Raw genomic sequence first — 23,791 nt, forward strand, 5'->3', positions numbered from 1 at the left:
TTTGTTTCTTTTTTTCTCCTGAGCCGTAAAGCAGACAGGGTCTTCATGCTCTGGCCAGGTGTCAAGCCTATGCCTCTGAGATGGGAGAGCTGAGTTCAGGACATTGGTCCACCAGAGAACTCCCAGCTCAATGTAATATCAAACAGCAAAAGCTCTCCAAGAGATCTCAATCTCAATCTAAGACCCAGCTCGACTCAATGACCAGTGAGCTACAGTGCTCGACACCCTATGCCAAACAACTAGCAAGACAGGAACACAATCCCACCCATTAGCAGAGAGGCTGCCTAAAATCCTAATAAGGTCACACACCAAACACACCACTGGATGTGGTCCTGCCCAAAAGAAAGACAAGATTCAGCCTTATCCACCAGAACACAGGCACCAGTCCCCTCTACCAGGAAGCCAACACAACCCACTGAACCAACCTTACCCACTGGGACCGGACACCAAAATAACAGGAACTATGAACCTGCAGCCTGTGAAAGGGAGACCACAAACATGGTAAGTTAAGCAAAATGAGAAGACAGAGAAACACACAGCAGAAGAAGGAGCAAGGTAAAAACCCACCAGACCAAACAAATGATGAGGAAATGGGCAGTCTACCTCAAGAAGAATTCAGAGAATTGATAGTAAAGATGATCCAAACTTTTGGAAATAGAATGGAGAAAATACAAGAAATGTTTAACAAGGGCCTAGAAGAACTAAAGAACAAGCAAACAATGATGAACAATGCAATAAATGATACTAAAAATTCTCTAGAAGGAGGTAATAGCAGAAGAACTGAGGCAGAAGAATGGATAAGAGACATAGAAGATAAAATAGTGAAAATAATTACTGCAGAGCATAATAAAGAAAAAAGAATGAAAAGAATTGAGGACAATCTGAGAGACCTCTGGGACAACATTAAATGCAACAACATTCGAATTATAGGGGTCCCAGAAGAAGAAGAGAAAAAAAAAGGGACTGAGAAAATATTTGAGCAGATTATAGTTGAAAACTTCCTTAATATGAGGAAGGAAATAGTCAAGTCCAGGAAGTACAGAGAGTCCCATACAGGATAAATCCAAGGAGAAACACACAAAGACACATATTATTCAAACTATCAAAAATTAAATACAAAGAAAAAATATTAAAAGCAGCAAGAGAAATGCAACAATTAACATACAAGGGAATCGAATTAAGGTTAACAGCTGATCCTTCAGCAGAAACTCTGCAAGCCCGAAGGGAGTGGCAGGACATATTTAAAGTGATGAAAGGGAAAAACCTACAACAAAGATTACTCTACCCAGCAAGGATCTCATTCAGATTCGATGGAAAACTTAAAATCTTTACACACAAGCAAAAACTAAGAGAATTCAGCACCACCAAACAAGCTCAACAACAAATGCTAAAGGAAATTCTCTAGTCAGGAAACAGAAGAGAAGGAAAAGAATTACAATAACAAACCCCAAACAATGGACAAAATGGTAATAGGAACATAAATATCAATAACTACCTTAAATGTAAATTGACTAACTAGTCCAACCAAAAGACATAGACTGGCTGAATGGATACAAAAACAAAACCCATATATATGCGGTCTACAAGAGACCCACTTCAGACCTAGGGACACATACAGACTGAAAGTGAGGGGATGGAAAAAGATATTCCATGCAAATGGAAATCAAAAGAAAGCTGGAGTAGCAATTCTCATATCAGACAAAATTGACTTTAAAAGAAAGACTATTACAAGAGACAAAGAAGGACACTACATAATGATCAAGGGATAAATCCAAGAAGAAGATATAACAATTGTAAATTTTCATGCACCCAACATAGAAGCACCTCAATACATAAGGCAAATGCTAACAGCCATAAAAGGGGAAATTGACAGCAACACAATCATAGTAGGGGACTCTAACACCCCACTTTCACCAATGGACAGATCATCCAAATGAAAAATAAGAAAACAGAAGCTTTAAATGATACATTAAACAAGATGGACTTAATTGATATTTATAGGGCATTCCATCAAAAAACAACAGAAAACACTTTTTTCTCAAGTGCTCATGGAACATTCTCCAGGATAGATCATATCTTGGGTAACAAATCAAACCTTGGTAAATATAAGAAAACTGAAATGGTATCAAGTATCTTCTCCGACCACAGCACTATGAGACTAGATATCAATTACAGGGAAACTTCTTTAAAAAGTACAAACACGTGGAGGCTAAACAATACACTATTTAATAACCAAGAGATCACTGAAGCAATCAAAGAGGAAATTTAAAAATACCTAGAGACAAATGACAATGAAAACACGATGACCCAAAACCTATGGGATGCAGCAAAAGCAGTTCTAAGGGGAAGTTTATAGCAAAACAATCCTACCTCAAGAAACAAGAAACACCTCAAATAAACAAGCTAACCTTACATCTAAATCAGTTAGAGAAAGAAGAACAAAAAAACCCCAAAGTTAGCAGAAGGAAAGAAACTCATAGAGATCAGATCAGAAATAAATGAAAAAGAAATGAAGGAAACAATAGTAAAGATCAATAAAGCTAAAAGCTGGCTCTTTGAGAGGATAAACAAAATTGATAAAGCATGAGCCAGACTCATCAAAAAAAAATGTAGAATACTCAATTCAATAGAATTAGAAATGAAAAAGGATGAGTAAAAACTGACACTGAGGAAATACAAAGGATCTTGAGAGATTACGATAAGCAACTATATGACACTAAAAAGGACAACCTGGAAGAAATGGACAAATTCTTAGAAAAGCACAACCTTCTGAGACTGAACCAGTTAGAAATAGAAAATCAAAACAGACCAATTACAAGCAGTGACCTGGAGACTGTGATTAAAAATCTTCCAACAAACAAAAGCCCAGGACCAGATGGCTTCACAGGCTAATTCTATCAAACATTTAGTGAAGAGCTAACACCTATACTTGTCAAAGTCTTCCAAAATACAGCAGAGGGAGGAGCACTCCCAAACTCATTCTACGAGGCCACCATCACCCTGATACCAAAACCAGACAAAGGTGTCACCCAGAAAGAAAACTACAGGGCAATATCAGTGATGAACATAGGTGCAAAAATCCTCAACAAAGTACTAGCAAACAGAATCCAACAGCACATTTAAAGGATCATACACCATGATCAATTGGGGTTTATCCCAGCAATGCAAGGATTCTTCAATATATGCACATCAGTCAATGTGATAAAACATATTAACAATTTGAACAAGAAAAACCATATGATCATCTCAATAGATGCAGAAAGAGCTTTCAACAAAATTCAACACCCACTTGTGATAAAAACCCTCCAGAAAGTAGTCATATAGGGAACTTACCTCAACATAATAAAGACCATATATGACAAACCCATAGCCAACGTCATTCTCAATGGTGAAAAACTGAAACCATTTCCTCTAAGATCAGGAAGAAGACAAAGTTGTCCACCCTACCGCTACTATTCAACATAGTTTTGGAAGTTTTAGGCACAGCAATCAGAGAAGAGAAAGAAATAAAAGGAATCCAATTTGAAAAGAAGAAGTAAAGCTGTCACTGTTTGCAGATGACATAATACTATACGTAGAGAATCCTAAAGATGCTACCAGAAAACTACTAGAACCAATCAATGAATTTGGTAAAGTAGCAGGACACAAAATTGATGCATAGAAATCTCTTGCATTCCTATATACTAAGGATGAAAAATCTGAAAGAGAAATTAAGAAAACACTCCCATTTACCATTGCAACAAAAAGAATAAAATACCTATGAATAAACCTACCTAAGGAGAAAAATGACCTGTATGCAGAAAATTATAAGACACTGATGAAAGGAATTAAAGATCATACCAACTGATGGAGAGATATACCATGTTCATGGATTGGAAGAATCAACATTCTGATAATGACTATACTACACAAATCGTTCTACAGATTCAGTGCAATCCCTATCAAACTACCAATTTTTCACAGAATTAGAACAAAAAATTTCACAGTTTGTATGGAAACACAAAAGACCCCGAATAGCCAAGGCAATCTTGAGAAAGAAAAATGGAGCTGGAGGAATCAGGCTTCCAGATTTCAGACTATACTACCAAGCTACACTAATCAAGACAGTATGGTACTGACACAGAAAGAGAAATATAGATCAATGGAACAGGATAGGAAGCCCAGAGATAATCCCTTACACATATGATCACCTTATTTTTGATAAAGGAGGCAAGAATATATAATGGAGAAAAGACAGCCTCTTCATTAAGTGATGCTGGGAAAACTGGACAGCTACATGTAAAAGAATGAAATTAGAATAATCCCTAGCACCATACACAAAAATAAACTCAAAATGGATTAAAGACCTAAATGTAAGGATAGACACTGTAAAAACTCTTAGGAGAAAACATAGGCAGAACACTGTATGACATAAATCGCAGCAAGATCCTTTTTGACCCACCTCCTAGAGAAATGGAAATAAAAACAAAAATAAACCAATGGGACCTAATGAAAGTTAAAAGCTTTTGCAAAGCAAAGAAAACCATAACCAAGACAAAAAGACAACCTCAGAATGGGAGAAAATAATCCTGAAAAAGGATTAATCTCCAAAATTTACATGCAGCTCATGCAGCTCAATATCAAAAAACAAACAACCCAATAGGCAGAGAAATCTAAATAGACATTTCTCCAAAGAAGATATACAGATGGCCAACAAACACATGAAAGGATTCTCAGCATCACTAATCATTAGAGAATTGCAAGACAAAACTACAATGTGGTATCATCTCACACCAGTCAGAATGGCCATCATCAAAAAAATCTACAAACAATACATGCTGGAGGGGCTGTGGAGAAAAGGGAACCCTCTTGCACTGTTGGTGGGAATGTAAATTAATACAGCCACTCTGGAGAGCACTATGGAGGTTCCTTATAAAACGAAAAATAGGACTACCATATGACCCAGCACTCCCACTACTGGGCATATACCCTGAGAAAACCATAATTCAAAAAAGTCATGTACCACAATGTTCATTGCAGCTCTATTTACAATAGCCAGGACATGGAAGCAACCTAAGTGTCCATCAATAGATGAATGGATAAAGAAGATGTGGCATATATATATATATATATATATATATATATATATATATATATATGATGGAATATTACTCAGCCATAAAAAGAAATGAAATTGAGTTATTTGTAGCAAGGTGGATGGGCTTAGAGTCTGTCACACAGAGTGAATTAAGTTAGAGAAAAACAAATACCATATGCTAACACATATATATGGAATCTAAAAAAAATTAAAATGGTTTTGAAGAACCTAGGGGCAGGACAGGAATGAAGATGGAGACATAGAGAAGAGACTTAAGGACACGGGGAATGGGAAGGGTAAGCTGGGGTGAAGTGAGAGAGTGGCATGGACTACCAAATGTAAAATAGATAGATAGTGAGAAGCAGCTGCTTAGCATAGGGAGATCAGCTCGGTGCTTTGTGACCACCTAGAGGGGTGGGATAGGGAGGATGGGAGGGAGACACAAGAGGGAGGAGCTATGGGGATACATGTATATGTATAGCTGATTCACTTTGTTATAAAGCAGAAACTAACACACCACTGTAAAGCAATTATACTCCAATAAAGATGTTAAAAAAAAAAATGGACAGAGTTCCTGAATAGACAGTCTTCCAAAGAAGACCTATAGACAGCCAACAGGCACATGAAAAGATTCTCAACATCAACTTATCATCAGGCAAATGCAAAACAAACCACTGTGAAATACCAGTTCACATCTGTCAGAATGGCTTTCATCAAAAGACAACAAATGACAGGTTTTGTCAAGGATGTGAATTAAAAGGGAACTCTTGTGCACTGTTTTTGGGATTGGAAGTTAATGCAGTCACTATGGAAAATATTATGGAGTTTCCTTAAAATTTTAAAAATAGTACTGCTGGGCTTCCCTGGTGGTGCAGTGGTTGAGAGTCCACCTGCCAATGCAGGGGACACGGGTTTGTGCCCCAGCCCAGGAGGATCCCACATGCCGCGGAGCGGCTGGGCCTGTGAGCCATGGCCGCTGAGCCTATGCATCCGGAGCCTGTACTCCACAGTGGGAGTGGCCACAGCAGTGAGAGGCCTGCGTACTGCAAATAATAATAATAATAATAATAAGATGTGCATATCAGTGTTCATTGTGGAATCATTTTCTGTAGTCAAGATATGGAAGCAAGAGATTGAACCAAAGTGTCCATCAATAGATGAATGGAGTAGGTATGTTATGTGTATACACACACACACTCTCTCTCTCTTTCTCTCTCTCATAATGGAATATTACTTAGCCATAAAAATGAAATCTTTCCAGTTGTGATTGCATACATGAATCTAAAGATTATTATGCTAAGTAAAATTAGTCAGAGAAAGATATCTACCATAGGATCTCACTTATATGTGGAATCTAAAAAACAAAACAAACAAACATAAAGAAAACATAATGAAACCAGTCTCATAGGTACAGAGAATAAATAGGTGATTAGCAGACGTGAGGGAGGTAAGGGTGTGAAATAGGTGAAGGGTATTAAGTAGTACATACCTCCAGTTATAAAATAATTAAGCCTCGGGGATGTAATATACAGCATACGGTATATGGTCAATAATATTTTAATAACTTTGTATGAGCCTAGATTGTTACTAGACTTATTGTGGTGATCATTTCATAACGTATGCAAATGTCAAATCACTATGCAATACACCTGAAACTAATGTAATATTGTACCTACACTATATTTCAATAAAAATAAATAAATAAAATGTTATAATATACATCTTTAAGTTACCATGGTCCAAATTCAAATATTATCCTACTCTACATAGAGAGTAATAACTTGTATTATATTTCTAGTTTCTCCCTCCATCCTTTATGCTATTTTCATATTCTCATTTTATATATGCTATAAACATATATACAATACATTTCTACTGTATTATTTTGGACAGTATTCTAACAATTAAAATAGGAAAATTAATTTTATCTTTTTCTATTTTATTGCAGCCCCATTCACTCCTCTTTTATAGACCCAACTTTCAGTCTGATACCATATTCTCTCTACCAGAAGAGTTTTTGTTACCATTTATTTTCTAGTAGGTCTGCTGGCATGGATTCTCTAGGTTTTTGTTTGGGACTTTCTTTATTTTACTTTCATATTTGAAAGAGTCACTAGTTATATTATTGTAAATAGAGGTTTATTTTTTTTTCCTTTAAGCACTTTTAAGCTGTCATCCCTTTGTTTTTGACTTGTGTGATTCCCAAGATGTCTGCAATAATTCTTCATTTTATCTCACTGTCTTCATGTTTCCACCCCCCCCCCCTTTTTTTTTTCAAAAGTTTCAATATAATATGTCTAGGTCTGGGCATATTGTCTCTTTATTTCTTTGTATTTTTCCTTCTTGGTGTTCTTTGAGCATTTTGAATCTGTGTTTTCATGGCTGTCATTTGTCTGGAGCTCTGCTGATATGGGAGAGAGCTGACATTCCAGCTGTTGGAGTAGCTGACTAAAGCAAGAAGTCAAAATGTAAATAACCAAGCCTCTAATCACTTACCTTGTGCCTTTTTCCCCAATGGAATAGTATTCCAGTTGAGGGCCAGGTGGATCAGCCCAGACATGGGGGTCTTCTCCCTGTTGGGGGAGCCCTGAAAAAATGAATCCTGCAGTTTTATGTACCCAGGAATCAGGGAGAAGAAGAGAGGATAAGCCACGAGTGGAAAAATACTGAGTACTGAGTCAGAATGGAGACAAATGTCTTCAAGTTTTACTGATTAGACCTTCAAATGGAGGTGCCTTGGCTACAAATGCAGATGTGCATAAGAGCATGGCCAGTCACAGGGGCCTGAGTGAGTCCTGACTGCAAGTCCCTTGGAGACTACAGTGCATTGGCTGTTCATCAAGTATGATGTGGGGAGAACACCTTTACCCTGTGAGGCCTGTTGGATAAAGCCTTTGCAATAATCTATGGTCAGGCCTGAAAAATTACACATAAGTTTTTGGACAGGAGCTGGACTCTTCAACAATAATTTTAGAAAATTCTCAGCCATTACTTTCCCAAATATTTCTTCTGGCCTCTTCTCTCTTTCTGCTCCTGGGATTACAATCACACATATGTTAGGACACTTGATATAGTTCCACAGCTGTTCATGTCCTGCTTTTGCTCCCCATTCTGACATTTTTTCTTTGTGTTTCAGCTTGGGTAATTCCTATTGAATAATCATTAAGTTCACTGATTCTTTCCTTGGCTGTATTGATTATACTGATGAACTTATTGAAGGCTTTCTTTCTCTCTATTATGTGTTTTTAATTTCTTCAATTTTTCTTTGATCATTTTATAATTTCCATTTCTCTGCTGAAATTACTCATCTGATCATGCATGTTATCCTCCTATTCCATTAGAGTTCTTAGAGCTTTGAATACATTAATCATAGTTATCTTAAATTCACTATTAGGTAGTCAGATAGTTGTAACATCTCTCTCACATCTGAGTCTGATTATCATGATGTTACATTCTTTTGGGAGTGTTTTTGTTTGTTTGTTTCGAAAACTGGACATTTTACATAGAGTAGTAGACACTGAGGTCATAGTTTTATGCCTCAGAATAGTCACAGCTTTCCTTCTGCTAGACTTTTGGTTCAGTTTTATTAATCTAGCTCAGGAGTTGGGCTGCATTTGAGATTTGTTCTTGCCATGATTTCCATCAATGCAACATAGTCTTCTAATTTACAGAGACCTTTATCTAGGGTGGCTGGAGCTTTATCAGAGCAAAATTCATTTGATTCTGAATTTTAGGTTTCCCTTTCTTCTGTGACTCAGAGACAGTATTTTTGTATAATATTCTTCTCCTTTCCTCCTAGTAGTATGGTTTGTCATTGTAATTCAAACCATCTGGGTTGGTGATGGTGTGGAGGGAAATAATCTCTGTTCTTGAGTTTAAGATTCAGTCTCAGGAATACACCATGTCCATGACTCCAGGGGATATAATTCTTTTCCTTCCCTGCCTGAAATTTTGGGCTCAGTGCTTAATTTTACTCCTTCCTCCAGGAAGTAGCTTTATCCTTCCCTCCTCATTGCTTTCCCTCACCTGAAATGAATGTTCACCAACTAAAGCCAAGAGAATTACTCTTTCTTTGCAACATACTGTTTTGTGATGGAGTTAAAGGGAAGGCTCCAGTAGGAATTACTTGCCCCTACCTTATGGCTGCTGGTCCCCTCCTCCAGGTATGCACCACAATGGCACAGCTCTGGACTCTTTCAGATCCTTTTGGTGGGCTCCCAGCAGGTTTGTGGAGAAAGAACTGACAAGAGGGTAGAAAATCTCCCCAATTTCTGCAGCCCCCCAAGTGTTTCACAGTTTCAACAACTTCTTACTGGTGTGTGATTGTCTTTAACTCAGTTAGGTGAGTTTCAGCACCTCCTTTCTTCCTGTAGACAGTACCTCTTCTTAAATTTTGGGTTAGTTTATTCTGTAACCACAGCTTTCTGATTAGATCAAAAAAGTCATGAATTTGAAGTTAGTTCCACTCTTTTTCATGTAAGAGTGGGAGTTCCTACTAGTTTTCTACATTCTGGAGAGGAAACTAGAAGTTCAATGGTTATTTTTAGTTCAATAAATATTTATTTTGTTCCAGTGAGTGCATAGCATAGTAATATATGTTATATATACTTCAGATGGAATTTCAGTGAAGGTCCTGGAGGTACTCACTAAAATCTTTCATAAAATGGTCATCACTTATCTTCCTTTTTGGAAAGAGCAATTCTTAAAGTGTCATTTGAATGATGACTTAATAATTGGCAAGTTATATAATTAAGAATTAAGAATTTAAAGTATCTAAAATTCAAAGCTAATGCAAATCACTTATTGATAGAAATTTAGAAAAAAATCAGTGATTTTCTATGAACAACTAAATTGGCTATATCTGCATTCTGGGGCTACTGTGAAATAATTTGCAAAATGTTCATTTGATCCAGAATATGGTCAATGTTAATTACTTAGAAATAGCCATATAAATTTGATCAATAATAACATTCTAATTTTGAGATTCCCCTCCCTTTAATGAATATAACTCTTATTGTCATTAGTAAATGAAACTCCGGTTATACAAATTGCAGGATAATGATATTTTACTCAAAAAAGATTCAAATGTCTTAACCCCAATATCAACTAAAATTAACCTATGTCAGGTGAAAATATGTGTCACAGAGAATTTCTTTCAGAAAGCTATATACAAATTGGAGAGCATTATCCTGGAAGCTATCTTCCCTATTCTCAATTATTTTAACATATTTTACCTAATTTCAAAGAACCCCTTTAAAAACAGTAAACATGTATACTTCTATTCTCTTAATAATCAATTTTTGTATTACATCTCAATTTACAGCACTGCTTTTGCATTGACTATTAAAAAATTCTATGATTTATTCTTTTTCAGAAATTAAGCCTCTGTTAACTTCAACCTGCAATTTTAGGCCATGTGACTAGAAAGGTGAATAATACATCACTTCTGCGATCAAGGAACTAATTAATAGGAGAAATATGGGGGATAAAATAGGATTTGATGGATTAATGCTATAATAGAACTACGGCTTATATAACTTAGATATGTCTAAAAAGGATTATTTACCTCTGCCCTTTAATGGCTAGAGAAAGACCCTGCTGGAGAGGTGAAAGAATAAGAATGTACAATGCCCAAAGGTTTTATAGTAAATTTCCGAGGATAAAGGAGGCATATGCCCCCTTGATTTGGGGGACATAAATTGATATCAGTGTTTGGGATAATACATTTCATGTGATTGGATTGCTATTTGTTTTAAAGCAGGCCACTGCTTTAAAGCAAATAGCAATCCAATCACATGAAATGTTCAAGAACATTTTCCATATGCAACATGGAAACAGTGCCAAGAAGTGAGTTATGTTCTTAACATCAAAGATAGGGGTTATTCCTGAAATTGCTTTGTTTTCCTTCACAATTATATTCATCAAGCTGAAAATACATATAATATAATTATTGAATGTTTGTTAAGTGCTTGCTTAGCACTGCTATGGAGGCAGAGTCATGAGCCCAACAAAGATGTCTAAATCCTAATCCTGGAAACTTTGTATATGTTAAGCTACATGGCAAAGGAGAATTAGGTTAGCAGATGAAAATAAGATTCTAATGACATGACTTTAAAATAGGGTGATTATCCTGGATTATTCAGGTAGGACTAATGTAAACACAAGGACCCTTGTTGAGAAAGTAAGACAGAGGAGTCAAGAAAGACAAAGAAATGTGATTATGCAAGTAAGTTCAGGGTGATAAAATTGCTGGCTTTTGAAGATGGAGGATGAAGGTCATCAGCCAAGGAATGAGGTTCAGCTTGTAGATGTATAAAAGGCAAAGAAACAGATTCCCCTCAGCCACCAGAAAGGAATGCATCCCTGCTGACACCTTGATTTTAGCACGATGAGATCCATCTCAGATTTCTGAACTACAAATAATAAATTTGTGTTTTAAGTTTCTGAGTTTATGGTCATTAGTTTTCTAATACAAAATCTATACAACTAATTTTGAAAACTAATACACTGCTCAACATATTTAATTAATAAAGTAACATAATCCTATTTAATAACAGATTCTCTTTGTGGGAGATAATGTTAGGGAAAAATTCCCTTAGTATGGGACGACCTTATGGGAATAGAAACCAATAAAAGCTACATAGCTGAGAGGCAAATTGATTGACTAATGTATAGACAGAATTGCCTAATGTCCAGAATTGTCTAATATCCTTAGTAGTATTTAATTAGTCATGGAATTCTTGAGGTGTAAATTAATAAATGTCTCTTAACTTCACCTCCAAAGAACAATACTTACATTATTTCTCATACTTACATTTTTTCACACCTCAGAATCCCGAGAACAAAGTTGAGCCTTAATGCTCTTAAAGAGATGCTCTCTGATATTTATTATGAATCCTTCATTTTACACTCTCCAAAGAGATATGTGACCAATTACCAGAGCAACTGTGCACTGGGAAAAGAAAGCTACCTAGATCTTGCAGGAGTTATTCAACAATGGCTGCAAGTTATAATTCCTTCATGAAGACAGTATTTTTATAGTGCCTCACCATTCAGAGTATCGGTTTTAAGGATCAGCTGGTAAAGTTTTAATCCAAATCTGCTTGACTATAGACCCTAAATTATCTATCTGCTATTTCTCCTGTTTCCCAGTATACAGTTGGAATTGAGAGAAACTTTACATTTTCCCCTTGAGTAATTGATACTGTGATAAGAAGCATCAAATGGATGTCCCTGGAGTTTGGTTACCAAAGTAATAAATGAAAAGAAATGCTGCATTCCTCAGGATATTTGAGATATTAACCTCATCACAAAAGCCTTGAAAAATGTCGGAGTAATCCCACCTTAACTCTATAGCTGGATGCTGCCATAGACAGATGGATTCAGCAGGAAACCTGTCATGGACTGAACCAAATATAATCTCTTTATAGGAATAAATAAGTACATTTAGCCCTTACCACTTTTTGTGAACTTATTTTTCTGCCAGATTCTGCTCATCTCCATATACATAAACAGAAACACAAATAATCATCTCTATCATTTGGCCTTAAGTTTTCAGTGGATCCAATACTGCTTGAAATGTCTACAGTAGATTCATATTATTTCTGGAAGTTGTGCCAGTCCCCAGTGGGAGACTCGCAGCAGTGGTGCTTAGGAATTCTTGAACATTCCAGTACCCTCTTCAGACAGTAAAATTTTACTTTGAGAAGAAGCTCCAGATATGCTGCTTGGCACTGATAGAGATGGAATACCTGACCATAAGACACTAGTTGACAATGAAACCTATGCTGTCCTTCCTTAACGTATCCCTAGCCACATATTAAAGCAGGCCCATCAAAAATTTACCATCTAATAGAAGTGATATCTCTGAGCTCAGGTTTAGGCATGTGATGAAAGCCAGTGTAAGTTAAGCTGCATAAACATGTCATCCACCTTCCTAGTATATCTCCTGCTGCTGCATTAATATCCCTCTCTCAAATTACATGGCCTCATGAGTATTTATTATAAATTGCCTGAGAAGAATGGATGTGGATTCTAGATGCCTCTGAGCCTTTTGATGTTGCTGGCCAGAATCAGAATGCTTGAGCATAATAGTGCCAGTAAGAGGAGACATGGAAAGACAGCAATCATCCAGCATTCTTCCCCAAACAACCACATTGACATCTACCTCTAGAAATACGTATGCAGAAAATTAGGGCTTGTGGATGTGGGGAGTGAAGAGAATTGGCTTTCTAAGTCCATTGCAAAGTAATTTTCTTAGATGAAGGAGTTATAGCATACTGAAACAAGACAGGATGCTTCTATTTTCAAGGAATGTTCAGTGGGGTTGCTGTTTCTATGCTATGAGTTTTTTTTTTTTAATCTATCTATTTATTGCAGGTTTTGGATCCCTATTTTTCTTACTCTGTTCCCAAACTTTTATGTAAGAAACCTGTAAAAAAAATATGAATTCAATGATATTTTAATTCAGGGATCAACACAGAGAACTTTGGGTTTGGCTGTCAACTATGTCAGCCCTGCAACTACTAGAAATAAAAATTATTTTACCACATGTTTAGAAATCCTTGTATATCAGACCATGCTTCGATACAAAAAATTGTGATTTGAACTTGTCACACTATTTTAAAGGAATGTCCAGGAGTCTTAGAGTATTTGTCACATGACAAAATACATAATTGGCCATAAAAAAAGAAACAAAACATTACATACTTCACAAAACATAAAATATGAATGCCAATAAACATGTGAAAATTGTTAATTTTGTTAATAATGAGGCAAATCCAAATTAAAACTACAAAATGTGTTAAATGTCTGACAATATTAAATGTTGGAAGAATGGGGAGTGTGGGATCCAGCTTCCAAGATGGCATCCAACAAGCTCTACTTCCTGATATTAAAACCTTTTGTAAAGCCCTCCAAATTGAACCAAGGCTGGCCTGTGTGACCAATATAATTAGGCAGAAGTAATGTGTGTCTTTTGAGACTAGGTTACAAAGGGCATCGGAGTCTCTGCCTTGCTCACTTGGACCATTGATTCTGGGGAAAACCAGCCACCATGCCATTCGCAGGACATTAAAAGCAGCCTTGCGAAGAGGCCCACGTGGAAGTGAAGCACCCAATTATCAGCTGGCACCAATTTGCCTGCCACCTGAATGAACCACTTGTGAAGTGAATCTTCTAACCCCCGGCAAGCTTTTATGAGACTACAGTTCCAGCTGGCATTTGATTTGACCTAACGTGAGACTCTGAGCCAGAACCGCCCAACTGAACAGCTCTTTAATTCCTGATGCACAGAAAATGTGAGAGCTGATAAATCACTATTGTGATTTTAAGTCCAGTTTTAGAGAAGTGTATGTGTAGCAATCAGTAACTAATAGGTGGAACAATCACAGTGTTCATATATCTACTTTGAAAGTGTGAATTGGTACAGATACTTTTGAAAAAACTTGAGTATTATCTAATAAATTTGAAAATATGCATACCACAGTGCTTAGCGAACCCATTCATTCTCATATACAACAGTGTCATGTGACAAATAATTCATAGCAGCCTTATTCATGACAGCAAAACTGGACACAACCCAAACATCTAATATTCAAATAAATTCATAAATAAATGGAATATAATCATAAAATACTTTATAGTAATGAAAATAAACAAAGTGCAACTGAGATGAAATTTCTAGTCCTGAGATAATTTCAAAATAGTGTGATACAATATGAATCTATTTATATAAATTTTAGAAATGGAAAATAAACCATATTGTTTAGAGATGCATACATATGTAGCAAAAATATAAAGGAAAGCAAGAAAATGATTATTTAAGAACGCATAATAATAGATAATAACTGACTATTTTTCATGGAATTTTTTAAGGAAAAGGGAGGAGTTTGCCATTGAGACTGTGCATGGTGGGAGTAGGGGGCCATTTTTCTGGGGCTGGAGACTTGGTTTGTTTACATAGTTACATGGGTGTTTGCTTTATAATTATTTGTTAAACTGGACATACACAATGCATGCATTTTTGTATATTTTATTTTATAACATAAGTATATTTAATAAATGCTATATAGTACTTATTATGTATTAGATAATGTTCTAAAAAATTTACAAATATTCACCTTTAATTTTCACAGTAACAGTATAAAGTAAGTACTTTTATTAGCTCCATTTTATAAATTAGGAAATTGAGACACAGAGGACTTTAGTAACCTGTCCAAAGTCATACATACCACCTGTAAGTGGCAGAATGAAGACTCAGACTCAGGCACTTCAGCTCTAGAGCTGTGTGCTTAGGTACTAGATTATTTTTTGCTTGTCTTGTTTTTAGTTTACTTGTTTCATTGGTTGTTTTTTCATTGATTGGTTTGGTCTGGTTTAAACAGAGAAGAAAGAAGAGGGATATTCCCGTCTTTGTGTGAAAACTTAACTGTGTCATTTAATCCTTCTGTGTTTCTGTGGCAAAATGAGGGGTTTGGACTAAATAAATAATTGTGAAACAAGCCTGAGGGTTGCGGGTAGGCTGGTAGGAAGACACAGAAAGATGTAAATGGGTGGGAGAACACATTTTTAAGAGCAGTGTCACTTCTATCTCTTTTGTATGTTGTGCTCCTGTGTAAAACAATGCACATGTAAAGTTATGTTAAAGTTTTAAAATATTAGAAAATGGAGGCATTCCTGAGAGTTCCTCCTAAATCTGACACATAATGAGAGATCACCATTTCATTCCTGCCTAGAGATCTTCCCTAAAACTTCCATCAACATTTTTTTTTTTTTACCACTAAGCATCTTCAGGTTCTGATGATAACTGATACAACTGGCATTTTAATCCCAATAAGGCACATCTAGATGCTGACCTTGTCCCTAAAATTTGAGGGCATTTATCCTAAAAAGGGCAAAGTCTTCATCCTACCACAGAGTGATCTTTGTGCTAAGATGAGATGAGATACAGAATGTCAGTATATATCTCAAAGAGTTTCAGACCTTTGGAAAGCCACAAGAAATAATAGCAGATATGGGAATATAAATATAAATAGATTTTTTTTTTATTTTGGGGAAACAATGCCTTTTTGTTTAGAAGTAACATTTTAATTTGTGGGCAATTCCAGGGTAAGTAAAATTATAACTTCAAACAACTCACAGGCTTAATACAAACCAAACACACTGAGTAATTCATGTTTCATGTAGATTTAATTATAAAATACATAAGAAACATTCAATCCCTATCACCCAGAAACAAAGAATGCACAAATGAAACAGGATTCAAGTGAAAATCCCTGACAACCTAGAGAAAAACATTTCCTAGTACAAATGGAAAAGTGATATATGAATAAAGTCACTTTTGTGGTTCAGAAATATAGAGAGATATAGAATCAAGAGACATTCCAAGGATTGATAGTCAAAAAAAAAAATTCCAACTCTCATAAACCCTTCTTATTGCCAAATTTAAACAGTTCTTTCTTCTACTGAAATTGTTCTAATCTAACTAAGAGACAGACTGGGAGGCTCAAGCAAAAGAAAGGAGCAAATGAAAATTTTTATATGAAATAAGGAAATAAACAATTTAGTTCTTTTGGCAACATGTCTGTTTTCTGCATAAATGAGAACTATTCCTATTTTAATAGAGGCTATTATAGAAAAAAGTCCAAGAATTCCTATGTTGAAAAGTGCCTCTCAGTCTATTTTTATTGTAAACAGATCTACTGCTTAGTTTGTATTTGGACAGCCCCACTCCACATGTCCCCTCAGATGCACAAATTTGTCAGGAGAACAAAAGTAGGCTTCCAGTTGGCTTCAACAAAGCTGTGAGGAAACTTCATCATAATATGCCTTTCTAATAAAATGAAGAACATATGATTTTAGAAGAAGGAAATTATTCACACTTGCCTGCCCCAGAATTTATACAGATATGGGCATATCTTGTCTTCTATTGAAATAATTTGAGATTATTTATTTCTATAAATCTGTAGGCTGTAGATAGTAATGATGGATTAGATATGGACTGGAGTATATACCATTTGAAATCAATAACAGTTTTCTGAGTGATGGTAGAAATAGCCATTAAAGTTATTGACCTGCATCTTTTGAAATATTTCTCCAAGGAAGGGGTGACTGATAATATTGCTATTGTGTAAATCTGTGGGAAATTACTGTGAATTTATAAAACTGGTGAGTCTGTAAATCACTGTGTAGTGGGGTCACTCTGGATAAATTGTCTGCAAAATACTAAAAGAAAATAGACCTTAGTATTAGAATTGTTGCAAATGAAGTGCAGTGGATTTCTGAATTTCACAGATAAAAATAACTGGAAGGTTTATATTTTATGCTTAATCAGTGGTTTTAAACATTTTAATGTATCCATTAAAAATATCATTGATTTTTCTATTTTGAATCAAACAGCTTTTATTTATTTATATATTTATTTTGGTTTCCAGCTAGGTTTTATTTTAGTGTTCAATATTATCAGCCATGATACAGGAATAATTCAGGCAAATATATCACCTTAAATACATCAGGGAAAAAACCCACTGTGTCAAGCACGTCTTGCACTCCAGCAAATGAACATAAAAACAGAGAACAAAGTCAGCAGCATTAAATTAAAGTGCTTTATGCCACAGTTCTTTCAGAATCTCGCACTCAGTGGTGTAATTTCAATTTTACTTATTGTATAAGAAGCTCAAAATCTCATTCATTGCCCAGGGGCTACATTAAAAAAAAATCATGTTTAGTTATTCTAAATAATTACCCTCCCCAAATGCGTCTCCATCCCACCCTCCTTATCCCACCCCTCTAGGTGGACACAAAGCACCGAGCTGATATCCTTGTGCTATGTGGCTGCTTCCCACTAGCTATCTATTTTACGTTTGGTACTGTATATATGTCCATGCCACTCTCTCACTTCAGCCCAGCTTACCCTTCCCCCTCCCCATGTCCTCAAGCCCATTCTCTACATCTACATCTTTATTCCTGTCCTGCCCCTAGGTTCTTCAGAAGCAGTTTTGTTTTGTTTTAAGATTCCATATACATGTGTTAGCGTATGGTATTTGTTTTTCTCTTTCTGACTTACTTCACTCTCTATGACAGACTCTAGGTCCATCCACCTCACTACAAATAACTCAATTTTGTTTCTTTTTATGGCTTAGTAATATTCCATCATATATATGTGCCACGTCTTCTTTATCCATTCATGTGTCTGTGGACACTTAAGTTGTTTCCATGCCCTGGCTATTGTAAATAGAGCTGCAATGAACATTTTGGTACATGACTCTTTTTGAATTATGGTTTTCTCAGGGTATATGCCCGGTAGTGGGAGTGCTGGGTCATATGGTGGTTCTACTTTTAGTTTTTTAAGGAATCTCCATACTGTTCTCCATAGTGGCTGTGTCACTTTACATTCCCACCAGCAGTGCAAGAGGGCTCCCTTTTCTCCACACCCTCTCCAGCATTTATTGTTTGTAGATTTTTTGATGATGGCCATTCAGCTTTTAGTTTAACAACAACAGCAACAACAAAATCTCTTTGTCTTAGGTAAGAGAAGTACGTGCATGAATAATAACATTTTCATCTAGAATACTAAATTCAAAGAACCGATTATAGAATTCATTAATTGATTTAACATGTTCCTTTGTTTTACAGATGTTTATCTTGCATCTGCATGGTTTGAGCACTTGACATAAGATGGTAAACAGAGTATTTGAAAATATTAATCATTGCTCATGCCACTACCTGCTATATTCATTCTTCTGAGTTTTAAAAGTCTTAGGTTTTTCCCTATGAGTCATAGACTGGGGAAATGAAACAGGATAGATTATTGTGTACAACTTTCTTATCATAAACACTGGTAGAGGAATATAATAGCTATGTTTTTAAGATATAGAAATCATCAGCTTATTAATGACAGTTTTAGGAAAATAAAACAAGTCTTTAATAATAATGATAACTTATTATTATTTGTATAATTAAAGCCTGTTGTCTTCAGAGCACCAGTGTGATCCCTCCTTTCCATGGAGTTACAGAGGTGGTGTGAAATAAATCAAAGTTTATTCCGAGCATTAAGACTTAAGAGTTAATTTACCAGAAACCTCTTGACAGCACTATATAAGAGCACATGTGTCATTTGTTTTTTTTGTTTGTTAGTTTTTTACTTAACATAACACATCATTCATTCATTCTTCCATTTATTTACCCAACCAAAAGTATAATCAAGCATCCACTCTATACCTGTATCATGCTAGGTACTGGGGTAATATCCTTTGTCAGATACTATTCTTGCTTCTGCAAAGTTTATGAACTAGTGAGAGATATCAACATTTGACACATAATTAAACAGAGAGCTACTGTGTAGTACAGGTGGTCATAAACTGAGTAATTAGGGAAGGCCTCTCCAAAGTAATAATACTTAAGATGACATCTGAACAATACGTAGGAAGCAGCCAGTGAAAGCAGGAAGTCGTGAAAGAAGAGGAAGCGTTTTAGACTGAGAACAAACATATCTCAGGCAGCTTTCCTTCGGTGGGGTGAAAAACAATATTTATGAGACAGAAGGGTGTCTGAGAGGAGAGAATTGAAAGCAAGGGTGGCAGTAGAGACGCCCTTGGAGGTAAATTAGGGATAATTTATGCAGAGTCTTATAGGAATATTAAGGATTTTTCTGTTTTCTTTTAGTAATGAGAAGCCAACAAAAATTTTGAAATAAGATCTTGACATGTTCCAATTTGCATCTTAATAAGATCACTGGGATTGTTTTGTAATAAATGGCGAGGGAATAGAAGTGAACCCAAAAGACGTAAATGATCTGGCCCCTATATCAACCCTGAACTCATCCCAACTCTCCTCCTAGATCATCCCATACCAGCCACTCAGGCCTCCAGACATTCCTCAAGCTTTCCTAGCCCTTTCCCACCTGAAGGCTTTGCAGTGGCCTTTCTCTCTTCCTAAAATACTTCTCCTTAGATTAACTACTTGTCTTGATTCTTCAACTCTTTTTGTCTTGTTACCTTATTAAAGAGGCTCTTTCTTACCTCATCTCTAAAATAACAACACAGCTTTCAGCATCCCAGTATTACTTATCTTCATTAACCTGCTTTATCTTTCTCTGTAGTACTTGTCACCATCATACATGCTACCTGTTCATGCATCTTTTATTGTACAAAGTACTGAGTTTACCAGGCAGGATCTTCATCTGCACTATCCTACTGTTGTACTCCTGGCACTGACGGATTATGCATGGTACACAGTAGGTGTTCAATAAATAATTTCTCAGTGAATGAATGATTGAATAATAAGGAGTCTCTTCTAGGCACTTGGAACTCAATGATAAAGAAGACAGTCATTGCCACCAAGACCTTTATATTTCATTAAATGGAGACAGAGAAGTAAACATGCACTAGATGTAATACTCAATTACTACATATACATATATTAGAATGTCTCGCATAGCCAAAATTTCCCCATTACAGGCCCTTAAATCTACACTGCTTAATGACTCATTTCAATGTCTAATTCAGTCATTTATTAATTCAGACAATATGTATTTACTGAATTCTTATACTCTTCAAATTCAGCAGATGTAAATATGGTTCCAGCTCTTGAGGTAATGATATTAGGTGGTAAAAATATTCATAATATTCATGTAAAAAATTTTAATAGCATATGATAAGAGTTAAAGATACATATACATATATATAGGTATATGTATATGACGTTCTATGATAGAACAGGGGAGTAAAATAATTGTCTGAAAAATTTAGGGGAAATTCCCTGGAATAGTGCTCTTAAAAATGAGTCCTAACAGAAGAGTAAGAGTCTATTAAGAGAAAATGAGAAATACATTCCAGTTGGGAAAAAGAAATGGAACACATGCAAAAATAAAAGTAGGAAGGATTAGGCCTAAAAGAAAGATTTACAGAAATTTGGTGTATTTGTGGGTCAGTTGTAGGAATTAATAAAGTTAAGTTAGGGTTGAATAATATAGAGCTGTGTATGTCAAGCCATAATTTGAACTTTTGCCTGTTTTTAAGTAGGCATCACAGAAATACTGCATTTGCTCTGACAGCATGAACAGATTTACATTTTAAGAAGCTAAATCTGTGACACATTGAATTTAGGTTAATAGAGTTAAGGAACGAAGCCTGGAAGGAGAACAGTTCTTTAGAGAAAAGATTATGAAGGTTTATGCCTGTTGTTGTAAGGGTGAAAAGAAAGATGTGAAATAAGATATATTGCAAATATAACTAAATAATATGGTGATGTGATTGGAATGAAGAGAGAAAGTCAAAGAGCATCTAGTTTTCCCCCAGATGACTAGGGAGATGGTGGTTTTCTAGTAGATCTGAAAAATAAGGACTGAGGGATCATTTCAGCTAAAAGAAGATGAGTTCTGGTTTGGACAGGTTACTTTTGTCATACCTGTAGTACTCCTAGGTGGCAAAATATTGAGAATACAAACCTTGATAAAAGGAAAAAAATATCAATATGTATGTTTTAAGATAATTGGCATGTTTATGATGTATAATATGATATAATATATGATTTCATCAAGGGAAAGTAAATAATTAAAGAGATGAAATCAGTTTGGAACCCTGAGGAACATCAGAACCTGATGGTTAAAAAGAATGTTTATTCATAATTGCTAAAACTTTGAAGCAAGGTGTTCTTCAATAAGTGAATGGGTAAACAAACTGTGGTACATTCTCACCATGGGATATTATTCAGAGATTTAAAAAATGAACTATTAAGTCATGAAGAAGACATGGAGGAAACTTTAATACATTTTACTCAGTGAAAGAAGTCAATCTGAAAAGACTAAGTATTATACGATTCCAACAATATGACATTCTGGAAAAGGCAAAACTATGGAAACCATAAAGGATCAGTGGTTTATAGGAGTTAGTGGAGAGGGAGGGCATAAATAGGTGGATCACAAGAGATTTTTTTTAGGGCAGCAAAACTATTCTGTATGATACTGTAATGGTGGATACATATCATTATACATTTGTTAAAACCTATAGAATGTACAATACAAAGAATGACCCTTAATGTAAACTATGGACTTTTATTAAAAATAAAACATTGACATTGGCTCATCAATTATAACAAATGTATCACAGTAATGCAAAATGGTAATAAGAGGGGAACCCGGGGGTAGGTAACTCTGTATTTCCCACTCAGCTTTTCTGTAAACCTAAAACTATTCTAAAGAATAAAACCTTTTAATTTTAAAAAGTTAAGTACACCAAATGCTGGCAAAGAGGGAGAACAACTGGGGAGAAAAAAGGAAAAATAGAAAGAGCCAAAAAATGAAACATAAAAAGTTATGATCGAATGAATACTGGGAGAATGAAAAATCACGTGGAAAATAAATGCCATGCTTATGTCAAATAGAATAAAAACTGAAGAAGTGAACTTCATTTTTTGAGTTCATTGATAACCTTAAGAATAGATTTCATATGGAGAGGATTAAAAACTAGAGTTCTGTTGGTTAGAGATTGAATTGGAACTAGTACCTAGAGATTTAATTTCTTTGCTGCAGTTTCTTTTACATCAACTTCCTCATTGTAGACAGTGCAGACCTTCTAAAGAATATCTTCTATCCATTTCGATGCTCATGGGCCATCAGTGATTATTCGCTATCTATATGATGAAGCCCAGCATTTTTAAATGTATACTGTGCATGCCTTAAATATATATTTAAATCTTCCTCCCTTCCAGACTTGCATAATATGGAAACAATGCTCGGTTTTAATAAATGAGTGAGAGAAGAGATATATTTTAATTGAAGTTCTTCTTTTATATATAGACTCAGAATAGTACTATCTTTAAAATGTTGGACCAATTCCAATGCCTTGAGAAACAAGTAGATTAGAAGACATATTGAAATGGTTCAGCAACGGCAGTGATGTATTTTGCTTGCTCCTATCAGCGGGGCCTTGATGTAAGTATCATGAGAGAATAAATGAAAAGCTTTTTAAGATTCCAAATAACTATTTGTGACTGGGCATTTGAAGGAGGTTATCTCCATCGTGCCTAGGTACTAAAAACTAAACCTGTCAGGAACTGAGGAAATGCCAAAGCAAATCAGGTAGTTTCCCTGGGTGATCCAGAGCTTAAACTGATGAAATGTTAGCAAGATCTATAGGTGTGAAGCAAACCTGAGGCTTGGCATTGTTGCACGTTTTGGCTGCAGGGGAACTTTTCTGTTTATAGAGCAGCAGTTCCTGATGGAGCCTGACTTGCTCCTTTCACCTGGGGACTATGGAGGTGAGTCACAGCCCTGCATCTCCCAGGGCAATATCTACCATTGATGACACCATTGTCTCCTTGAGCTGGACACCAAAGAGACTTTCAGGTGGCCTTACATACTCATGTTCTGACCCACTTTGTGATGAGCTCATAATTCAACTCCCTAGGGGAAATCAAATTGAGTTTAATTTCAAGTCTTTGAAAGCAGCTCTAATTCTGTCTACAATCCCCTAAAATCACATGAAAATAAATGTGATGGTAAGGGGGCTTTTACCTTGCTTTCAACTTAAGTGAATAGCCTCACAATTTTAAAATAATTTAAATGACTATCATTTATTTAATTGAATGAGTATCAGTACTGCTTTTAGATTTAATTTTTTTGGAGAAAAAATTTCCTCATGACTATTATCTTAGCTGAACTTGGAACACTTAGCGTTTACACTGTCAAAGAATGTATACAACTTAATAGTCACA

This window comes from Mesoplodon mirus (genome assembly GCF_964341445.2).
Source record: "Mesoplodon mirus genome assembly, chromosome: 3".
Lineage (NCBI taxonomy): Eukaryota > Metazoa > Chordata > Mammalia > Artiodactyla > Ziphiidae > Mesoplodon > Mesoplodon mirus.